Source organism: Dipodomys spectabilis, unplaced genomic scaffold, assembly GCF_019054845.1.
Source record: "Dipodomys spectabilis isolate Male_0828 unplaced genomic scaffold, ASM1905484v1 ptg000327l, whole genome shotgun sequence".
Taxonomy (NCBI): Eukaryota; Metazoa; Chordata; class Mammalia; order Rodentia; family Heteromyidae; genus Dipodomys; species Dipodomys spectabilis.
The window spans coordinates 235,149-256,536 of record NW_024871004.1 but is presented as its reverse complement, the minus strand read 5'-3'; the positions used below and the strand labels follow the sequence as shown (position 1 = coordinate 256,536).

The 21,388-nt window shown below is 43.7% G+C and overlaps 1 pseudogene; it reads right to left on the bottom strand.

Moving 5' to 3' along the window:
- Positions 1–3,588: 3,588 nt before the first annotated feature.
- Positions 3,589–3,971, bottom strand: LOC122128250 (annotated as a pseudogene).
- Positions 3,972–21,388: the final 17,417 nt, after the last annotated feature.

The window sequence follows — 21,388 nt, the reverse complement described above, 5'->3', positions numbered from 1 at the left end:
CAGTAGATGTGACAAACTCATCACCTTTACTGGCTTATATCTTTTTATTCTTGCTCCTCCCATTATTGTGGGTACATTTTAGAGTCTAAAAATGGCATTGCAGCAAGATTTTTCCTCCGCCTTGCACCTTGAATGAACACTAAATCTGTTGTGCTTCTACAACTCTTGTCTCTTTAACTTGGACTTTTTGGTAAGGACACAAAGAAATGTACTGTCTTCTTGCTCTTGCATGATACAGTGGGTTTTAAGACTGAGGAATTTGGATATGCTATAAGCTAGTGCAATATACTCCTTGATGTGCTGCCATCCATTTAACAAAAGCTTTCTCCAAATCTCACCTGAATAACCTGGTTGGTGTATTCAGGGATAGTGGGAAATTTTCTGTGATAAGCAGATGCTTTGTTTCTGGTAGGCTCAGTCGCCTTTGAAGATAAACATCCTCCAATCAGGGGTGTTGTTGCCAGATCATCAAGCCACTCTACTCACAGGAGTCATCCAGAAGGGACCTGCAAGCCCTGCTCAACGTGATGGCTGGGTACTTGTATGGCAAGGCAAGCACCCATGGCAAAGCCCACGCACCTTTCTAGAGAAGGGGTTTCATGATCTCAGCATGTCTCATCTCCATGTATGCATACATGATGGGGGTGGTTCTTTGTATTTCCCCACTTTACTAGAAGTGTGGGCTCTAAGCTATGTGGACTAAACCAGTGGCAAGGAAGGATATATAGCTGGTACAATGAACATTCCCAGGTGTATTTTTGAAGCTGAGTAGCTGTTGAGTGGTCTAGGATGGCACTTGAGAGGAAGCTGTTGCCAGGTCTGGTGGTGCCGGACCTTCTGGAGAATTGTCTTCTGTGGAGTGTGCCATTTCAGGTACACATTCTGCATTCAGTTTTGCATCTTCCCGTTCAAAACTAGTAACTTCATGTCTTCCAGCAAAAAGCCCAGGCAGTCTCATGGAGTGTCCACAGGGACCTGGTGGCTCCCATGATCTCTGTGGGGTGGGTTGTAAGATTTCAGAATGACATGATCCCTATGAGAGCACTGTGTTGCAATCTACTCCATATTTGTGTGTACATTAAACATACAGACAGTTGTGAGCCACACAGGTGTCTTACATGGTAGACATGGACTCTTGGAACATGAGAATACATGGACATATAAACACTTGATTTTAGGCTGAGGACACGAGGGAACCATCTGAAGAAGTGGCTTTGGTTTGCCTTCAAAGACTGTCTTACAATGGGTGTTTTCCATATCAGTGACTCCTTGCTCCTTACAGCTCTAATCTTATACAATGATTGTTCCTCAGATCACAACTTGGCAAGAGAGTTGCCTCGAGAGGGCGCAGCCCTGTGCGCAGGGGGCCCAAGGCTCATTTCTCTTGACTGCCAAGGGAGGGCCTTGCCTAGCTCAAGGGACCCTGGTGATCTGTCACTAAGAGGCTCTGCTTTCAGAGGCTGAGGCCTGGCTGATGCAATGGTACTCCAGTTACTTCGTTCTAATGGGGTGCTGTCTGTGCCCCTCTGCTGGGGAGACTGAGTTGTAAAAGAGCTTTGAAGTTGAATTTCCACTAGATGCCATAGGCTTTTCTAGATTGGATGTGTTGATGCATAATACAGCTCTTGGCTCAAAGAGTTTGTTAGCCAGATAGGAGTGCTTATGGCCAGGGAACATGGATTTCAGGTTAGCCTGGAAATGTTCCAGCGTAGAAGAGATGAAATTTCAGGACAAAGTCATAAATACAGTGATGGAGGCATCAAGTAGGTGAGTTTAATAGCAGAGGAAAAATCTCTTCTATAGATTTCACATGTTACACTAGACTAGCTTTTAGGTTTCAAAAGTGGCTTCACCTACAGACATTAGATCAGATAGAGGTTTGGTGGTAAAGTAGCTGTTACAGTGCATGTAGTGCAAGATGACTTTGGCTGCTAGATCTGTAACATTCCACCAGGAAGTTCTACTGTCCACAGGATTTTCACGGGGAAGAAATGCAAACTTCTAAGGGTTTCCAGTCTCCATTTTTGCAGCTGTTTTACCTCATGGCCACTAAGTGGCACCAAAGGACTCCTTTGAGCTAAATGCCAAGCGGAAAAAGGAAGGAATGGGCTAAGTGCTCTGGAGGGGTAGGGGGAAGAACGATCTTTTGGATGGATTTGAGGATGACAGTGTTTGATATTTCAAACACAGTTCCTTCTTCTAGGAGAGTCTTCATCCCGTGTGAACTACTGTATTACTAAGCTCAGATCCTTTAGAAACACAGGTGATTCTGTCTTCTGGTGGAGATATGGCTAATGAGCAGGATGGCATACTCACAGAAACCTCGGGACATCACTTGGCCTTCTCTCTGCCCTGCCCCCTCTATTTGGTGGTGCACACTAAGCAGATAAATTTCTTTACTCTGAGTGGACATTTGTGTTGGATGTTAGTTGTGACCTTAAAAGCAACTTGATCTTTATTGAGAATTTTAAGTATTGTAAATTCAAAGTTTGGCTTGGGAACTACATTTAAAAAATCTCAACTGGGCAAAGGTAAATTAAGCAAAGGGAGGATGTGATGCTATAGAATACACTCTTAAGAATGGTAAATGCCTATATGGTAAATTATAGCAAATCCATCAAGCAGCAATCACAACAGTATATTGGTCCTAAGCCTAAGTCTTATAAGGTGTTGGGAGATGCTGTATAACAATGAAGTGCATACAGATGAGTAGGTAATAGACAAATGCTGGCAATTGCCTGTAATGATGTGAACTGGAGCTGAAACCTTTTTACTGATGTCTTACAAATATAAAACACTGGCTAGCCACACTCAATGGTCTAGACCTATACTCAGTGCATGATGGCAGTTGGCTAGGGGTGGAGTGTTTGCTTTTCATCTGAATCGGTGACTGGCTCTTCTGTCTTTGAGGGCTGGGACAAAGAGTGCCACATCCACAGAAAGTTACCTTTTAGCCCCTGGGTTCTGGAAGTATACCCTGGCTGCTAAAGTTTTGCTGCTACATTCTTGCATCTCCTTGCTTAGGTGATTTTGGGAAAGACAGATACAAGTGGTGGGGCTGTTGTCTCCAGACTTCAATCCTTTTGGGTGACATCACTAAGTAGATTTGAATGATGTGGAACTTCAGATCTTGTTCTTAAATGCAATTGTATTACTGATATGTCCTGATAAACCCAGAGGGCCTACTCTATACATTTGAAGAACAAGATTTCCCTGATTGCAGGTCTCATTTGTATTATGGGACTAAAATAGTAGGCATGTGAACAGCCACTAGTGAGTAATTTGGGTTTCCTACAGGCAGACAGGGACATGACAACTCATAGGTGTTAGGCGAGTGCATGGAGACAGGAAGATTATAGCAAGCTTGTGGAGTGGGAGTCAAACCTTATTTTGCCATTCTCACAGCGAGCTGTGTATCTGTGGCAAAAATCCTGGAGTGAATATTCAAACACAAAAATAAGCATTCTGCTGCTGAATGGTATTTTACTAGCTTAATAATTTGGGCTTGCCCTTGGCATTGAGAAGCTTGAACACTAGTCACGAGATTTTCATTCACAAGTGGAGAACTTTTATTTTTAAAAAATGAATTTAGAGAAAGGGCTTCTCTGGGCCTGCAGTGGCAGTAGGCTTCTCTTCACAGGTGATGGGAATGGTGCGTCCAGGGCCAGAGGTCTGTTTCCTTGGCCCATTCAGAGTGAGGATCCCATTAGGGGGACAGGGTCATCGCCATCATCGTCGGGGGTGGGATGAGAGGGTCCATTTCATGTAGCTCCTTGGAGATAAAGCCAGGCCCCTCCTTGTCCTGAGGGCTTTTGGATGGGGGGGTGGAGTCATGAGATGGCGAAGTCTCCTGCTTGGCGTTCTTCATGCTTGCCAGGTACCACAATCACATCTCCTAGCACCTTGATCTTGATTTTCTCTGGAGAAAACTCCTTTCCATCCTGCTTGACAGAGAACCTATCTTTCTCCATGGTATCTACTCAGTTGGGAATGTTCTGCTGGTATTGCTTGTTCTTCCTGAAAGCTCCATTCTGGAAGAATGCAAAGGAACCACAACATATCTGACTAGGCTCAACATATTGCTGAATTGGACTCTTAATTCCAAGGCCACATCCTTCCTATGAAAGGTAACAAGCTGGAGGAAGGGAGCTTCTAGGGTGCCACCTCCATTTGCACAACTGGGCAGAATTCGCAGCAAGAAGAGCAAGGAGGTGAACAGACTGAAGCAGATATGGAAGGGGGAGGGCCTTTGCAATGCCTTGAGCCTTCCATCCTGTTTGTTCATACTCTTAACCGTCCTTGCTAGTGTAAAAACTTGCTCTCTATCTCTGAGGCTTACATCCAACTTCAGTACTCACCTTCGGTTTCCAATGAAACTCTGATTCTTCACACTTAAAAACCCAGACCACTCAAACAGCCAAATCCCAGGAAATCATCTTGGCTCATAATGAACTCGCTGTTTGTCTGGCAACTACACTTCACTAGATTGTAGTCGTTAAGTGGAGAAATGCTTATCCTGCTTGCCTTCTTGTTTTAAAATTATCCAGAACCCTCCAGTCTTGTCTACAGAAGTTTTGGGAAACACTATCTTGATCTTGGGAATGCCTTGGTAATTTGGGAGACCGACATAATTGAGAATGATGTTTCCCTCATTTTGAGGCTAGCCGTCAGGAAGGCTGTGTCCACATTCTGGGCTCAGGCTAGAAGGAGTTAGTTGTCATGGTGGAGAGGAAAGGCAGCCCTGGTGATTGCTTTTGAAACACTGTGCCATAGTATTTTCAGGACACCATCCTGGGGGTAGGCTACAGGTAGGCCACACTATTGGTGTCAGGACCTATTGTTTCATTGAATTTGTCCTGTACAATTAATATTGCATATGGCAGTTGTCACCAAAGCTAAGTTCTGTGATTTCATGGGCATCTCCGAATTCAGACTCTAAGCTGTGTAATCCTGACCTGGAGCTGCCTGTATTCTTTCCAGTAATATAGCAGACAAGCTCTGCCAAAGGCTAAGCATTTGGTGGATTCAGAATCTAAGCTTCAGTGTGTTTCCCACCAACTGGACAGACAACTGTAAGTGATGGAAAGTTGCACCTAAGTAGGTACTGCCTAGACAAAAGCCATCTTGCTTCTGGAGCCAAAAGTGTTCAAGAATCAGAATTTCATTGGAAATTGAAGATGGTTAGTGTTTAATGCTTGAGATTTGATCATAATACCAGGGAGGTTCAGGATGTTGATAGGCTTCAGCTCGCATGATAGTGAATATGGGCAGATGATCAGAAAGGATAGGCTCTCTCAGAAAATGCCTACAAATGGGCTACAGGATTTTGGACATGGAATACTATGTCTCTACAGACTTGGCATTATTGAGGGAAGAGCTGGTGAATCTAGGGAAGCTGACTTGGAGGCCAGATATTGATTGCTGTATTTGAGCAAGTGATATGGTTTGTCCTAAAATTGGACACTGGGTATGAGGAATGAGACTGAACCCATGAGGCCCATCTCTGGTCAAGCAGTTTCTGTGGAGACAAATGGATTTAGGCCTTGTTAAGGTCTGGGTTTTCTGTGCTTGCTGTCCTGCAGTATTCTTCCTGTCATCTTGAGATGGAAAACAGGTTCTATGTCCATTCTGTTCTGATTAGAAAGGGTAGGCTGCTGCATACCTTGGGAATGGAAGAGGTCAAGCTGGAAACCAGACTCGTTATCTACAAAACTGTTTCTCCATAACATAGTATCTAGACCATCATAGGATCTAGGAAATACCTGGGTGGTTTGGGAGATTGCTGATGTCATTGGAGCATAATCACCCCTAAATCCATCAAAGCTGAAAGTCAACCCACTTGTGTGTTATGTTCTGATTTGTCTGATAAATTTTTGCCTCCTTTTTGTACTCAGAAGTAGAGGCAAGAATCCAGAGAATGTGGCTGGATACTTTAACTCCTTATTTTCCCACGACTTTTTAACTAGAGATAAATTGGGGGTAACTTTCTGGAGTTGTCTAGTATTTTCCTTTCATTTTCTTCATGATGGGAGATATGGCTACTATTTTTGCTGTAGGGCACTTAGGAGTTTGTACGAAACTTCTTACCTGCAGATGTGAAACTACTTACCTAATGATGTGGCTCTTCTGACCTCATGTTAGGCAACCTTTGTCCATTTGGGATGATATATTGAGTGGCAACTTGCTATAGCATTTTCAGGATTGCAAAGATGGCTTGCATGATTCTAAGATCAGGACCCAGGAATACCTTAGTTATCCCACAGGGAACAAGTTTTCTCACCCTTTGCACAGAAGTTGCCTTCAATAACAATGATGGGTTCTTGGGACTACTGAGGAATAGACTCTGACTTCATACTGTAAAGTTGTTTCCTATGCTGGTCTGCTTATTTTCAGAGGAAATGCATGTAGTATATGGAAACTAAGCAGAACAAAGTGTATTTGGCAGAACCACAGGGTGGCGCTATGGGAGCTGACATCTGGTCAAGTGGAATAGGTTCCCCAGGTTGTTTGCAAGACATTGAAATGTGGCTGCTCTGGAAAGTGGGAAATAGACACCTTCACACTGTTACCTTCATATATGTATGAACTATGGAAAGTAGCATTGCTCAGCAGAGGACAGGTGTTGAGCAAATTTAGCAGGAATTTAGCTGAGTCATCTCTGGGATGCTGCAGTCCCTAAGGTAGCAATTGTCTTTTTTTTCTTCAATAACTTATTGTCATAAAGTAAAATGAACAGAATAAGCAACTTCATCAGGAAGTGGCCATTTCTATAGAACCATCCAGGAAACAAGGATTCCCTCTTGTTCCTCCCAGGCTGAATCCACTCCAGATTCCTTTGTTGAGACCATTGTTCCTAGCATTGAAACTAGAAAGCAGAGGAAACTGTCCTCTTTTCTTTATCCCTGGGGATTGGCATGGGGTTTGTGACCCTTCTAGAAGGTACAGTGTCCTAAAGAGCACACTCACGTTCATTTCCAAGGGACCACAGGAAATGACATGGACTATTGACATGCACAAACCTACATTGTCTAATCTCCCTTGAAAAGGGATATATATTCCTCTGTGATTGCCCAGTTAGCACTGGGTGCAAGGTTGTAGAATTCGCACTTATTACAGCTCTTAAAGGAATGCAGATCTGGACCTTAGGGTCTGGCTGTATGTCCCTCAGGATCTGCTTCAAGCTCACAGAAACCTGAGAAAATCTCTCCTTTTTTACTTCACACCGATACAGACATGGGTGGTCATAAGTCTCCAGAGGGATTGGATACAACCTTTGGCTTAACCGGCTTAGTCTGGCTGTGTGGCTCAGCAGGTTCTGCAGGGAGGCCCTGGAGATGTGGTTCCCATAGAAACTGAACAAACTGAGCTGGGAGCACTGGCTTAGGGTGGGCAGGATGGCAGAGAGCTGGGCCTCAGTGACCCCACAGTGCTCTAAAGCCAGGGTCTCCAGGGTACCAGCCACTTCCTCCAGCAGAGCTCGGAGGAGCTCAGGACTGAAGTGATCCATGCATGCCCTGTTGAGATGCCAGTGCTTGAGCTGACTGGTGCAGGGACACTGGGACAGATAGCTCAAGTCTGCACCATTCAGTGGACATGAGCTCAAAGTCATCAGGGGCTTCAGAGTCCTGAACACCTTAGGCAGCTCTCCATAAAGGAAGACATGATGTGTATGAAGTTGGGAGATTTTTGTGCTGCAGTAGTTGGATGAAGAAGGAATCGAATCCAGAAGTATGATGTTTGCACTCATCTTGGAGAGAGAGAGGATGGAAAGTTTTGTCCAGATAAAGGACCATGTTTTCCATTGTTAATCCCACAAATCGCCCATGTCCATCTCCAGGATGGAGTCCAGATGAAGCACACTCAGCATGCTTTGTATTTTAGAGGTGCAGTTTGACAGACTCTGCAGCTTCTTGGACCATAGCTGAACTTGGACTTTTCTTGTCTTGACCCACCGGAGCAAGTGGGCTAGGACAGACACAACCCCGTATCATCTTTGACAACATCTATGAATATCCCAAAGAGCGGCTCCCCCATTTCTGTACACTGAACTACTGCTTGTCAGGGCCATCGCTGAGCAGGCTCGAGACCCCACTATGTATCCTGAGGTCCAGATGGCCAGGGACATATTCCACAGATCTATCACCTGCTTTTTGCATTTACTGGGCCACACTCTCTGCTCAAGCAGCCCATTGAGCCCCTCCAAGGTGACTTGTAAGATCTCCAGGTCAGTCTGCCATCATGTGCCCCAGGGGAAGGCAGGCAAAGGGCCAGGTCTGCACCCTGGCCTTCAGTACCTCCATATGTCTCTGACAACCACTGCCCCTGAACAAGGTAGAAAAGAGATCCAAGGTTAGGACATCCAGAGCAGAGATGGCCAAGGCCCGGTCCTCTTAGCAGGCTCTGCTACAGTGTGGGCGGGGACATGGTGGTCAATGTGGTGGACCAGGTAAGAGGGGCTTTCAGAAGGCAGCAGGCTCAGGCAGTGACTTGCCAGGATTCCAGCAGTTACCTCTTGTCTGCCTGTCTGGCATACAATCTGAAAGATGGGTGGTAGTACATGTGAACCTGTGCATCTTACAAAGACTTCAGGGTATTTCTCACTTGTTTATTGTCATCTAGAGTGTAAGAACTGATACTTGAGAGAGAGTGATTCATGATCATGAAGCGGGAGGCAGGGGGCTGTCTTGTGCACTCTTGACAATACTCCCCAACTGACGAGAAAAAATTTCTGCCATTACCATAACTTGAGAACCATTTGATTTTACTTGAACTCAGCTCCCACTGGTGCCTGATAGTCTTGTTTTTCCATGGTGTCATTATGGATGGAGTACTAAAAGCTTGTGTATTTTTTCTCAAAGTTGAAAGGAAGATATTTTAGAGAATACAACTCTAGAAATTTCGCCCCTGAAAGAATCCATTCCTCAATTTTTAGAAGCTAGGCCAGGTAGATCATTTACATAGCAAGATGGCAAGACTGTACTGGAGTCTTGTCATCAAACTCACAGCTCAGGGTTGAAATAATACTCGGGCACATCTCCATGTCTTACTCTTGGATCTGACTTTGACTGACCTTTTGGTCCTCTTGGGACTCACTCTGGGTCTTAATTAGAATGACACTAGTGGATCTGTTGTCTGCATTGGCCTAGATAGCTATGGATGACATGAAGGGTATCCTTGAACTGTTTTCCTTGTGCTTTGAGAAGGCCTTTTGTACTCAAATGGCCCCAAATAGTCTGTTAGTTGAATGTCTACAACCAACTATGTATCCTATTTGAAACTGTTTCTAATACAAGACCTATAGATCAGCTCTGCTTCTTAGCTGATAGCAAAAGAGGACATTTTTAGCATTTCTGTTTTCTTTAGAGAACAGCATTTCTGGGGGACAGAGTCAGTGATAGTCCCTTCATCCTCTAGCTCTTTGGTTAGGGATATTACTGGGACTAAAAGGTATTTTAATACCACATGTAATATCAAGCCCTCAGTAGGCTTTAGGGTCCAAGTAGGCTGGTGGTTGTATAGTATATCTGTTCAAGTAGCCTCTTGGTAGGGTTGGTACTTCACACCTTCAGCGCTCTCTCTGCTACAGAGAATAGCAGAAGCTCTAAGAGTTGACTTCATGGTTCAGTGAAATGAAGACTGATAAGATAGTGGGGTGTTAGAAATTGAGCAAGCCTCTATTCTGTGCTGTTTGCTCCTGGGTACAAAGTTCATCAGGAGGTCAGAGGATTGCCAGGTTTGAGGTTGCTACGACACATCTCTCCTGGTGAGTGGACAGGGTGTGTTGTGTCTTACACAACACAGCAACTCTATGGTGATCCTTGGTGGCAGTGGCCGGATGACTCAGGGATTCAAGTAGCTGGAGAGATGGGAAGAAGCCAGATGCATCTTCAGATGCTCCTAGGTTTGAATGTGAAATGTCTCCCCACAGGCTCCCATGTTATATATTTGGTTCCAAGGTGGTGGTGCTCTATTGGGAATTCTGGACAGTTTAGGTGGTGTGGGAAATAGGTGGCTGGGGGATTGGACCCTTTGTTTCTTGACGGCCACGATGTGAGTTGCTCTGCTTTTCCATGCCATCCTGACCCTTAAGTGCTAGTGGATGTTTTATATCTATTGGGTACGTTGGTCCCAGGTATGAAGACTTTCCATGAGGTTCAAGTAGTTCACTTGATCCTTAGTGATGCTCTCATAACCTCCACACGTGTTGGGCAGTATAGCTATATGGTAGCACTTCAGTTGAGGCCTGCAGCCTACGCTCAGAATCGATAAGATAGCAGTCATGTGAAATCAGCAGAGATAACTCCTGACACAGAAAGGATATGGCCCAGTGCTGTTTTTGATGCTGACCTGAATGCAGGAAAATGTTTTCGTTGTCACTTACAAGTGGAGGCTGAGACCAGTTGGTACAGGCCTTTTAACTGCCTATGTACATTCCTTTGAAGGCAGAAATGCATGGTATAGGAAGGGATTTTAGGGGGAAGTTTTGAGGAGATGAGCAAAAGATGCTTTATCGCTTTTCTTCTGGGTACCAACAGTTGAGTTGGTTCTTGTTCATATTCCAGCTCCTGGAGAAACTGCAAAATGTATGATATTCTCTCCTGAAAGAAGATTCTTGTCTAAGCTCAATACTATTGATGTTAAAAAGTAGGTCACGTCTTTGTAGGGTTGTGCTGTGTACTGTAGGAGTATCAGCATCCCAGACTGAATGCTATTAGCATCCATCTGTGGAGGCTGTGGCCACTGATGCATTCGTGCATGGTGCAGACTGGGGTGGATAGCCAGTGGAAGCCAGCAATGTTCTTGCCTTTCATAGCATTTCTTCCAAAGGACAGACAGTAGGAAAAGGCTAGATGATGGAATAAGTTTTCTCTTGATTCCAGAAACTGGCCAGTTTGGTCTCTTTTATTTGTTGTTGGAAGCCATATGTTTCCCAAAAGAACAGGATCTCGAGCTTCTTGCATTTTTCCTTAAAACTCTAGTAATTCTTTCTCTACTATTGTGTTTTGGAAGCTCCTTAACCTGTTTTTCAAACAATTTCGAGTTTAAATGATATCTTCATGTTTCTTTACTCAGTATGGATTTAGAATTGGGATTCATTTCCTCATAGAGGCTGCTGTCATGTCCTAGCTGGTCTGAGTAAATGCAGCATGGGAGAAATACACGTGTCTTGTGCTGTAATTTGGTTATCTTAAGTGACAGTCTCTGCTTTCTAGCTGTTGCAGAGACAATAGCCATCCTGAGCTAGTGGCTGACCACCCCCAGGAACTTGATAGATCATCTCTGAGGACAGTTGTACAATTTTTTCTTTCAACATTGGTCACAGTCTAGCCATTCCTAGCAGAATGATAGAAGTTCCTATTCTTAGTCCATACTTGCCTGGATGCTTTTGCTCATGGAAGGCTTACTGAGAATAAAAAACGAATGTTGGGAAACATGGTAGTTGGGTATTTCTACCCATAGAGATGTGTTCTTAGCCAAGGGTAGATCAGATGTACTGAAATGTCCCAGAGGCTATTCAGTGTGAGGTGAGTGTAGAGGAGGGGGATATGACCGTATTAAAATAGGTCAAAGAGCTGCCTGGTCACTAGGCAGATGATTCAAGTGTTTGAAGAGCTAAGGAGAAGAAATCTTTAGTTGCCTTTGGATCACTTGGGCCTGACATGAGCCGATGAATCATTGCTCAGTGCAACGTGAATGATTGTTGGCAAGTTCATAAGATAAAATTGTTGGAAAGAAATTGGTGATCATAGCACAGGTGTGGTCGTAGCATGCTCTAAATGGAACCGTGACAAATGTTCTGCTTTCCCTTTCCTTTTCTCTATGTCTCTCAAGTGTCACCAGTCACCACTCCATCTGAGAGTACTCTAGTGCTAGATTGCATAATGTTCAGGTAGATAACCCCCACACAGTTAAAATAAGGGCCTACTTGTTTCTCACACCTAATAGGAACCATGATCAAAACATGAATTCTGTGATTATTGCAGTTGATCAATGTCTACTCCCTGACAAATGGAGAATAGTTGTCAGCTTGTGGAATACTTGGGATTCAAATATCCAGCCATCTCTCTGAGTTTTCCTTTATTCCCTCACTCCGTGTCCCTCCATGAATATAGGACTACTAACTTTATTTTAAAAAGCCTAGGTGACATCTCATAGGTTTTGACCTCTGTTAAGAGACTTAGCTGGATCTAGAACCAAAGGATTCAGAGATATGGAATCATTCTGTGATGGTGGCAGAGCACGGGAGTGGCCCCTATCACCAAGCAGCTGGTATAGAAAGCAATCAGCTTACTCTGACAGTGGAGGGGGCAGGTATGTGACTGGAGACTTTCAGCTCAAAATGCTTGCTTTAGGCAAGCAGTGGGGTGTCGGGACTTCGAACCTGATCTTCTTATCTTCCCTGATCCGTGGGGGACTTGAATTACTTATTCTGACATTTAAAGGTAACTTCTACCATGAGCTTTCAAGACAGGAGCTTTCAGAAGGTGGTAGTGGTGTCTGTAAGTGCAAATTTTGGGCAGACCCCTTGTTAGTATGCCTGGGCTTTGGGAAGGTAGGGTATTAATGCACTTGAAGTACATCTGACTGCAGTCTGGATTCAGATAATCCTTACCTGAGCTCTGCAGTGAGTTAGCGATCACATGTTTATGATGGGATTTGTCTTGTGAACCAGACAATGGCCTGTTGAATGTGACGGGTGATGGACTTGGACTCTGTACTCCCCAGGAGAGACCTCTGTGCTTTTACATGTGCAACATGACTGGTTTTGAACTTCAGACACTGGTTCCTTTTCTATGTCTTCATGGCCAGTATAGCTTGAGCTCTATTTCCAACAGCTATGTGGCTCTTGGTGGGCTTGTGTGTAGGGTAGACTTGAGGTGTACGCAGGTGATTCTGAACCCCAGGACAAAGATCAGTTATATATAACTCCAAGGAGGCATCGAGACTGCCCTTCAGAGTAGAGGATACTTGTAGGAGATATGTATCTCAGTTCCCATAGTGAGGTCCTGGGAACCTCATCTAGCATAAAAACATTGCAGGCCTGAACTTGGGGGGAAAGAGAGCATGATGGACATAGATAAGATACCACTCTGTGGTCACCATCATCAGCATGCCTAGTGGGAAATGGAAAACACAACATGTTTAGTAGACCTCAGTCTGTACCCAGATTCTCCAGGTTATAGGCCATGGCAGAGAAGAAACGGTGAATAGCGGGTGCTTGTCTCTAGACAAAGGGCTCCCTTGTGAACTGCTTTACTGTGCAGAGTTGTTAAAAATATTCAAGCACTAACTTTTGCCCCTGTATGATGCCAGAGTCTTGAAATGAGCATGCTTATCTGTGTCAAAACTGCAAACTAGCTCACAAGTATTTAAATTCTTGAATGACTTTGAACTGGAAGATTCTTCATTGTTACAGATGTCCCTGGCATGATGGGAAGTTCCAAAGTCCCCCTTCACTATGGCACTGTGTTTGTCGGAATTCCCCGCCTCCCCAGCATGAAGAGGGAAATTTTCTTCTCACCTGGTTATATTTTTACTGGCTTGCAAATTATAGCCAGGCAGATAATACTACCTATAGGTTTCCCAAGGAATACCTGTTTGGTATTTTTATCTCATGGAGCCTTCAATAAATGGGTGCTTGAAACGTGTGCAACTTTCCCCCCATGATCTGAGGCAGGAAAATAGAAATTTTGAAGAGTCGTTAGTTCAATACCTCCATAAAAAGTTACTTCTGTAACTTTTGGAAATGTCCCTAAATTTGGGCACTGGGAGTTTACTTTGTGTTCCCCTTCAGACCAATATTGCTCATGGCTGATGTGATGAAAATGTTCTCATGTCTCCACTGTATGTGTCACACATTCTGGATGTCTTACAGCAAGGGGAAAGATGGTGTCCCACGGGAAATGATCTAGGTAATTCCCATTCTGCTTGTATTGTCAGGTGCATGCTGAGTGAGACAAGTGTATCCCCATGATACCTTGCTATGTCTGAATCTATGTCTGAATCTTTGGTTGGTGACCAAAGGAAATTGACTTGCTACAGGCCTCACATGGCCGAATTATAGGCCTTATTATCCTCATGTGGATTTGGGCTGGGAGCTCATTCAAAATTTCTTGATGGGGTTTCAGGGGTACTTGGGAAGGCATGGGCTGGGACTCATTGGAGGTAAATGTGGAATCTCTCCACCAGCATTACAGGCAGGTCTTCAGGAAAGACTTGTCTCTGCTTTTCAGGCCCCTCAACTGATTGAATTGGGCCCCTCAATGCTAAAATGATCTTTCCAAAAAATCAACTGATTGATGACACTGATCACTTCTCCAGGTACTAATCCACCTTAGACCAGTGTTTGGTTAGAGTTTGGGAACTGTATCCACAACCAACAAATAAAATTGGTCATCATGGAAATACAGTGATCTCTTTTCTGGAGAACCTAGTCTCTGAAGAGAAGACAGATCTGTTTTACGGTGTGACTCTTCTGTATAGCTGCATTTTGAACTCTCCAGTTATTTAGTTACCAGGACACTGTGACCAGAGCAGAAGTTAAAAATCCCAGTAGGTCTCCGACCTCTCTAGCAGCATCTCAGAATACTTGCACAGAATGAACTAGCTTCTGGTATCTAGGTATGTGTACAGTGTATTTCCAGTTGTCCTGTGAATTATCCCGTATTGCTATAGCCAATGCCATTTCTAGAGGCATCTATGGATCTAGACCTATAGATGATACAGTAAAGTTTCAGTGGTAGATATTTAACTTATCTAGCATACTGTTGGGCATCTTTATTTTTTTATATGATTAGTAGTTGTCTAGCTCTTAGGTGGTTAATGTTATATGGCCTTGGTAATTACCATGTGAGTAATTTCAGAACCAAGGAAGTAGGTTCTGTGCCTCCCTAGTGATCATATCTGGTTTGTATACTTCAACCAGTCTTCTGTACCTTGCACATGTCTCTGGTCTACAGAAGTTAGCTGTTGACTGTAGGCAGACCATTAAGAGTTCTGGAATCATCTCTTCAAAGATGAAGACTGACCAGGGGTGAGCCCTGGGCATGTGTGAAGATAGATCCAAGCACCAGCTTGGCCCAGGGATGAATCTTTCCTTCCCATTGCAATTATTTTTGGAGTACTGGTGAAACGCAATGGGTTTAAACATTCTGCTCAACTAATGTGGGGTTTCTTGCTGGTCTCCTGTACCTGTGCCTGACCTCTTGCCAGAGTGGGAAGTTCTCTAGTCACTTCCCTCTGGGAGATACAGCTAGTCATTCTCAGTGCAAAACCTAGGTGAGCTGTGTTAGGCCTTGGTGACATGGACTTCTTTCTGGGCGAATCCTATTCTTCTGTGTGTCTCCAGGAAATGTTGGCTTCAAAAGTATTTTTGTAATCTTACCCATGGCCATTCTGTGTCCTGCTGGTTCCACTCCTGAGATAGAAACAGAGTGAGGCTTGCTGGATCTATTTCCTATCCTTTTAGGAATGTCTATAAGGTGAATTGCAGTTTCCTGGCCAAATATGAAGCAGTAATTGCAGGCTAGCTTTGATAAGTACTGATTGATGTTGCTGATTATTAGGGCATACTGTTCAATATGTTGTGCTCCCAGTAGGCAGAGGAAACAACTTGAACTATCCAAGAATGGAATAGTGACCTTCTCTTCGGTATCAAAAGACAGGAGTAGGCCCAGAGAGGCCGGTCTGTATTCAGGCAGTCTGTAGACATGGGTGGTGTCTATAGATGGTCTCATATCTGATTTTACTTAAGGTGTGGTCTTGCTGTTATTGGCATCATAGAACCTTCTCTCTGTCCAAAAATACCTTCTAGATGAAATTCTTATCCCATGACTGAAGAATAGAGCACTGTAGCTGGAGGAAGTGTGTGCATGGGGGAGGGGGGGCGGGTAGATGCATGCCTAAGCTGGCTGTGATGTCAGCTTCTAGGGATAGGTCATGTAGATGTTAAAATGTGGGCCATTTGATACATTTCTTTTCAGTGGTAGGGCTGGGAGAGGCCCAGTGCCTGCTAGGGTGACATAGCCTGGGTGGGATCTGTGTCTTAAGTGCTTGTAGATCTCTCTGAAAGAATGAAGATCTCTTCTGTCTCAGGATGGTTGGTATACTCTACTCTGTCCCTGGAATGGGTGACTTGTATGGTGGTTTAGTCTTCCAAATACCTAGATTATACATAAACAGTATACACCATAAGCTATGAGAGAGGAGATGTCTGCTAAGAATAAATATCTACCACAGCATTGAAAAAACACTTCTCCTGGTTTGAAGGTCAGATGCAATCGCCATTCCAGTGAGAGGCAGTTGAGTGATCTCAGTGTGGTATCTTATGGAGAGTTTGGAGTCTGTGTCATTTGCTGACAGAACCAGACTGGGAAGTCTGAGTATGGACTCATTGGGTGCCCAAATGCAAAGCTGTCTGAGTGCTAGGCAAGTCACCCTGTCTACTTGACAGTTAAGTACAACCCAGGCTCTGGCCTTGGCACACCCTACTTTAAGTTACGATAATCCCGTAATTCCCTCTGTCTCTTCAGACTTACTTGTGTTTCATCTTCTAGGCTCTGACAAGCCAGCCAATCCAATGGCTATTAGTATACATGATTGACTATCCTTATGTTAGACTGTTTCTCTTAACAAAAGATGAAGTATATCTTTGCTCATTGGGTGGACTTTGAATAACTGTTTTGGGTGCCTTCTAAGAAGCCACAATATCATAGCAGCTCATTTTTGGTTCTATTTTACACTGAGCCAATCTATGTAACAGGACTCTTCCTCCTTGTCATAGAAATATCACCATGAGTCCAAAGGTGCAGACTGAGATCTGATATCCGGGTCATTGGGAATCTGAGCTGCCTGTTCTTGAAATTTAAATGACAGATTTGCTACTTATAGTAGTTGTATTCATTGGAGCTCCCAATAGTCAGGAAAAGAGAGAATGGTTTGTCAGGTATACCTTTCCTACTGATTCCTGCATGGACCTCCTTCCAGTATCGTCCCCTTTACTCTGTCAAACACCATGAGAGTTAGGGCAGAAAGTAAAGGTAAAAGACCAGTTATCTTTTGCTCCTTCAGACTGACCCCTAGTTTCTGAGCTCACTCGAAGATGTCTTCGAGCAGTATTCCAAAATGTCATGTGTGCTATAAATATCTTCAAAACTGGAGGGTCCTTTGACTTTGTGGTAAAGGAAGAAAATGCATCCTTGTTACTTAGGTGGAAGTCAGAAGTGATATTTCTGTGTACCTTAGGCGTCTAAAACCATCACTAAAGATAATAGGGCTCCAAGGCTTTCCTTGCAGCTCTATCTCCCATAATGTAGCATCTAGGTGCTTTTCAGAGCACTTGCTACTTCCTCATCCTAAAATCTAACTGCTGCAGTGTCAGTAACATGTTCTGTGGTATACTAATGATCAGTGATTTTTCTATTGACCATGTTGGGACAGGGAACAAGAGAGCTGGGTGAAACTGAGAGCCTCACCTAAGGCCTGTTGGCCTTCCCATAAAAACACCAAAGTAACACAGTCACTGAGGAATAAGAGAAGGTATTGTCCATATTTATTGATATGTACTAAAAGGCAGGGAGGATGGTAGTGCTCAAGGTTTCTTGGGCATGACAGCTATGAAAGCTTAATATCTGCCTTTCAGCAAGAGACTCCAAATTCTGAATTGGAAAAAACCTGGTAAAATGCCAAGGGGGACTTCCCTTCTGCACTTAGCTTCTTTTTGTGCATCTCTTCCAATAGTTACCTTGAACCACCTTTTGAATGAACTTCCTCGTTCTAGATGGCCATAAAGGAAATGCACGTCAAGACAATATTAAAATTCCCTTTCGCTTCAGTCAGAATGACAAGAATATGAATCTGATTTGGGGTGTGTGTGTAGGGAGGAATTTGGTAATAGTGGGAATGTAAATTAGTATGACCACTATAGAAGACAGTATGAGAGTCCCCAAATTAAGAACAGAACCATTGCAAATCAGGATATAGTAAAGGCACCTGCCCACATATTCGTTGCAGTACTCGCAATAGCCAAGTTATAGAAGCAGCCCAGGTGCAAAAGAATCAAGAAAATATGTGTGTATATTTATATATCTTTATATAGATTGCCACTGACCCCCTTGACTGCACTTGTGCTTATTACCTTGTACCTCCTCAGAATGAAAGCTTGATCTACATTTCATCTGGTGCAAAGCGTTTCCTGGACTAAATTGGGCTTGAAATATATGGAATATACTAAGCCTGTTCCTGAGGGGATTTTGCATTGTACAAGCTGACACATACTGTGAATGTGAGAGAAATTCTTTAACTACAGTCCCTACACTCACAATGGAAGGAGTGACCTTATAGTTAATGTCAGCTTCTTAAACTTCCCGAAGCAGACTGGGTACTTCCTGCAGTCATCCCGTGGCTCATGACTAGTTTGGGTGAAGGGCAGACTCAAGTTGAGAAAGGCATCTCTCAATTGACGAAGATAAACTGTGTCCCCTTAGGAAGGAATCTTGAATGCCCTTCTGGGTGGGCAACTTTCTTCACCATGGGTCAAATTGCCCCTGCTCTCATTTTCCTGTGCCTATTTTGAACTACCTGAGACTTGAACAGAATTATCTTGAAGTAGTTGTACAAAGGGGTTTCAATTCCACTTGTAAGTTTGAGTACAATGCTTCTTGGACAATTAGTCCCCTTCATCACTCTCCTCCATCTCTCCCTCCCACTCCTTTCTGTGCTAGTGAAAGAATGCCTGTGTGTAGCATTGGTATTGTTCAGGAAGTACCACACTTGGTCGAGTCCTTTAACTTTACTGATGTTCTCACAATCTCCACTGATGTTCTCACAATCTCCACAGGAGTTTTCACTCCTATGTTATCCCAGAATCAGAGTGGATATTACCTAAAGTGCCACATGGGATGAGGCTAAACCAAACTGCAGCAAGTCAGAACACTGGTGCCTCTTCAGGTATGCCCTATACCTAATTTCAGACATTGGAAGCTTCAGGTCAACGGTAGATTACAATGCTGTTTTCATGGTAGCTGCCTTCCATTTTCTTCAGGAAATTTTTAATCTTTTGCCAGGCTGTAGAAATTGCCTGGGAGGCAAATTGGCAGGATCTACCGATAACCTGCTATTGATGCTGCCATTTGCAGACCTGAGGAATTTCTTTTCTCTGAATAGTCTGGTTGGTATTAAGCTGGGGCAGAATCTGGTATCTATGGCTATGGAGATTTTAATTCTGAGTAATCCTGGTAACATTAAACACACTGCAGCCCGACTTCTGTATAACAAGTGAGTGTTTTTGATAACACAAGTCATTCTGTAGGAAACCAGAGCTGTCAGCCTGAGGTGCTCCTTTCTGAGAGGCTGTCAAAGAGCACTTCGGATACAGACAGCCAATAATCAGGTCCCTCCTCCTCACTTTGGAGTGACATGCCATTTGGTCAGTCACAACCATAAATGGTAAGAGGACCCCCTCAAGGTAGCTGACCTTGTTTGGTCAGCTGCAGCTACATGGTGGAAATGACAGGTCCCTTATCTACCATTTGGGCAGCTACCAAAATCTCAGCCACCATAATGAACTCCTCTGCTCATATGGCTGCATGAATTTGCCCACATCTAGCATCTCCAGATGGTAAAAATCACCCCAGACAAAGACAGGTGAGAGAATTAGCCTTGTCTGTGTCCTTGTGGGTTTCTGGGCTGGTGCTTTCCAAAGCTACTTTATTAAGAACAGATGTATAATACATTGAGTTGGAGATTGCACATTAGCTGCTGTGTCAGTGACTTAGACTCTGGTTCCTACCTGTATAATAAACTGACCTGGGCTTCACTCATAACAGAATATGGACTAGTTGCTCCATAGTGGTGTGCTGCTGGGGTCTTGAATTCTAGGATGTCGACTTTTCTCCTGTGGATTTCTGGATTACTTCATAGATCCTTAGTTCCTCTGTCACTCAAGACTCTGGGAATATACCAGACAAACGGCCTGAGTGATCTTGAAATATCATTCCAAGTGGGTGCTTGACTATGCATTGGGGTAAAGATTTTCTTGTCATTATGGATAAGAACAGAAGACTAAGGTAGCCTTGAAGGACAACTCACAGTTCCTTATGGGGTCAGGTATAGCTTCAACAGCAAATGAATTGCAGGTCATTGACAAAGCCTTTTTATTCTATTGAGATTACATGTATTTTCTACTGAAAAGGGGCCTCATCTTGGCTTGGGGTCTATTAGAATATGGGCCATCCTTGGAAGAGCTGCCTATCATCGCAGTACTCATCCAGATACCAGGAAAGAAGGATCTTTTTTTTTTTTCCAGAGGAAACAATGTGCAGTGTCCATGGATGAAAGCTTGATAGTTCTCTGGCTGTGTCTTCCAATATTTGGTGAGAAGTGTAGGCATGCCACTGCTTTGAGGACTGAGCTCATTTCTTTCCAGGATTTTCAGAGTGTGTGTCTGTATCCTTGTTTTAACCTGTCTTCCTGATTTGCACAGGGAAATTCCTTGTGTTGCATCTAAAGGAAAAGCAGACAGGAAGTGGGCAGAGATTCTCTGGCTGTCTTGATCTAGTTCCTTGTTTGTCTAGAAGGAAGTTGTGTGGTTAGGTCAAACTGTTGACCTTTCTGAACTCTCTTGTCCTTTTGGCTTGATAGCAGACATTATCCCTGAATTTTAATTGCGAAGGGGACATTACCACCTGATTCTGCTTAGGTGGCCCACGTTGATCAGTGAAGTTTCACTTGGGCACCAGGGGTTGTTGAATGATTCTGGGTCACAACGTTTTAAGGACACCTTCCTGGGTATAGGTTGTTGACATGACACTGTCAGTGACCAGATGTGGTGGGTCATTGAATCTATCCTAAAGATTTGTGATCCTGACTAGAGGCTTTCGATACAAGTGCATATGTCCCTTCTGTATTCCTCTTAGCAATATGTAGCAGATCATCCTGGCCAAAGTCAAAGCACTTCTGGGTTCAGAATCTAAGATCCAGTAGTCCTAAACACCTGTGATATTGGGGAAAAACAGGGACACTTTGTGATAATTCTAAGAAAAAGTGCTCAGAGCAAATAGTGGGAAAGAAACTTGCTTCTGCAGTTGTATGCTGTTCTCTCCATAGATACTTTTTTTGGAGGGGGGCTGTGATTCTTCCACATCAAGAAACTTAGAAATCCTAAGCTGTATTCCTATGCATCCTTCTGTTATATGGGAAACTGATTGTGAGATACACAGAACCCATGTTTTGAGAGGTTGAATTGTGCGTTTTTATTAGAAAGCCAGTAATGCAAATGGACCTGTGTCCTCCAAAGAACTTGCAGCCTCCAGTACATCTAATACTCTTGGGAAACTGAGATATGAGGGTACTGAGCTATGAAGGTACTAAAGAAAGAGCAGAAAACCAT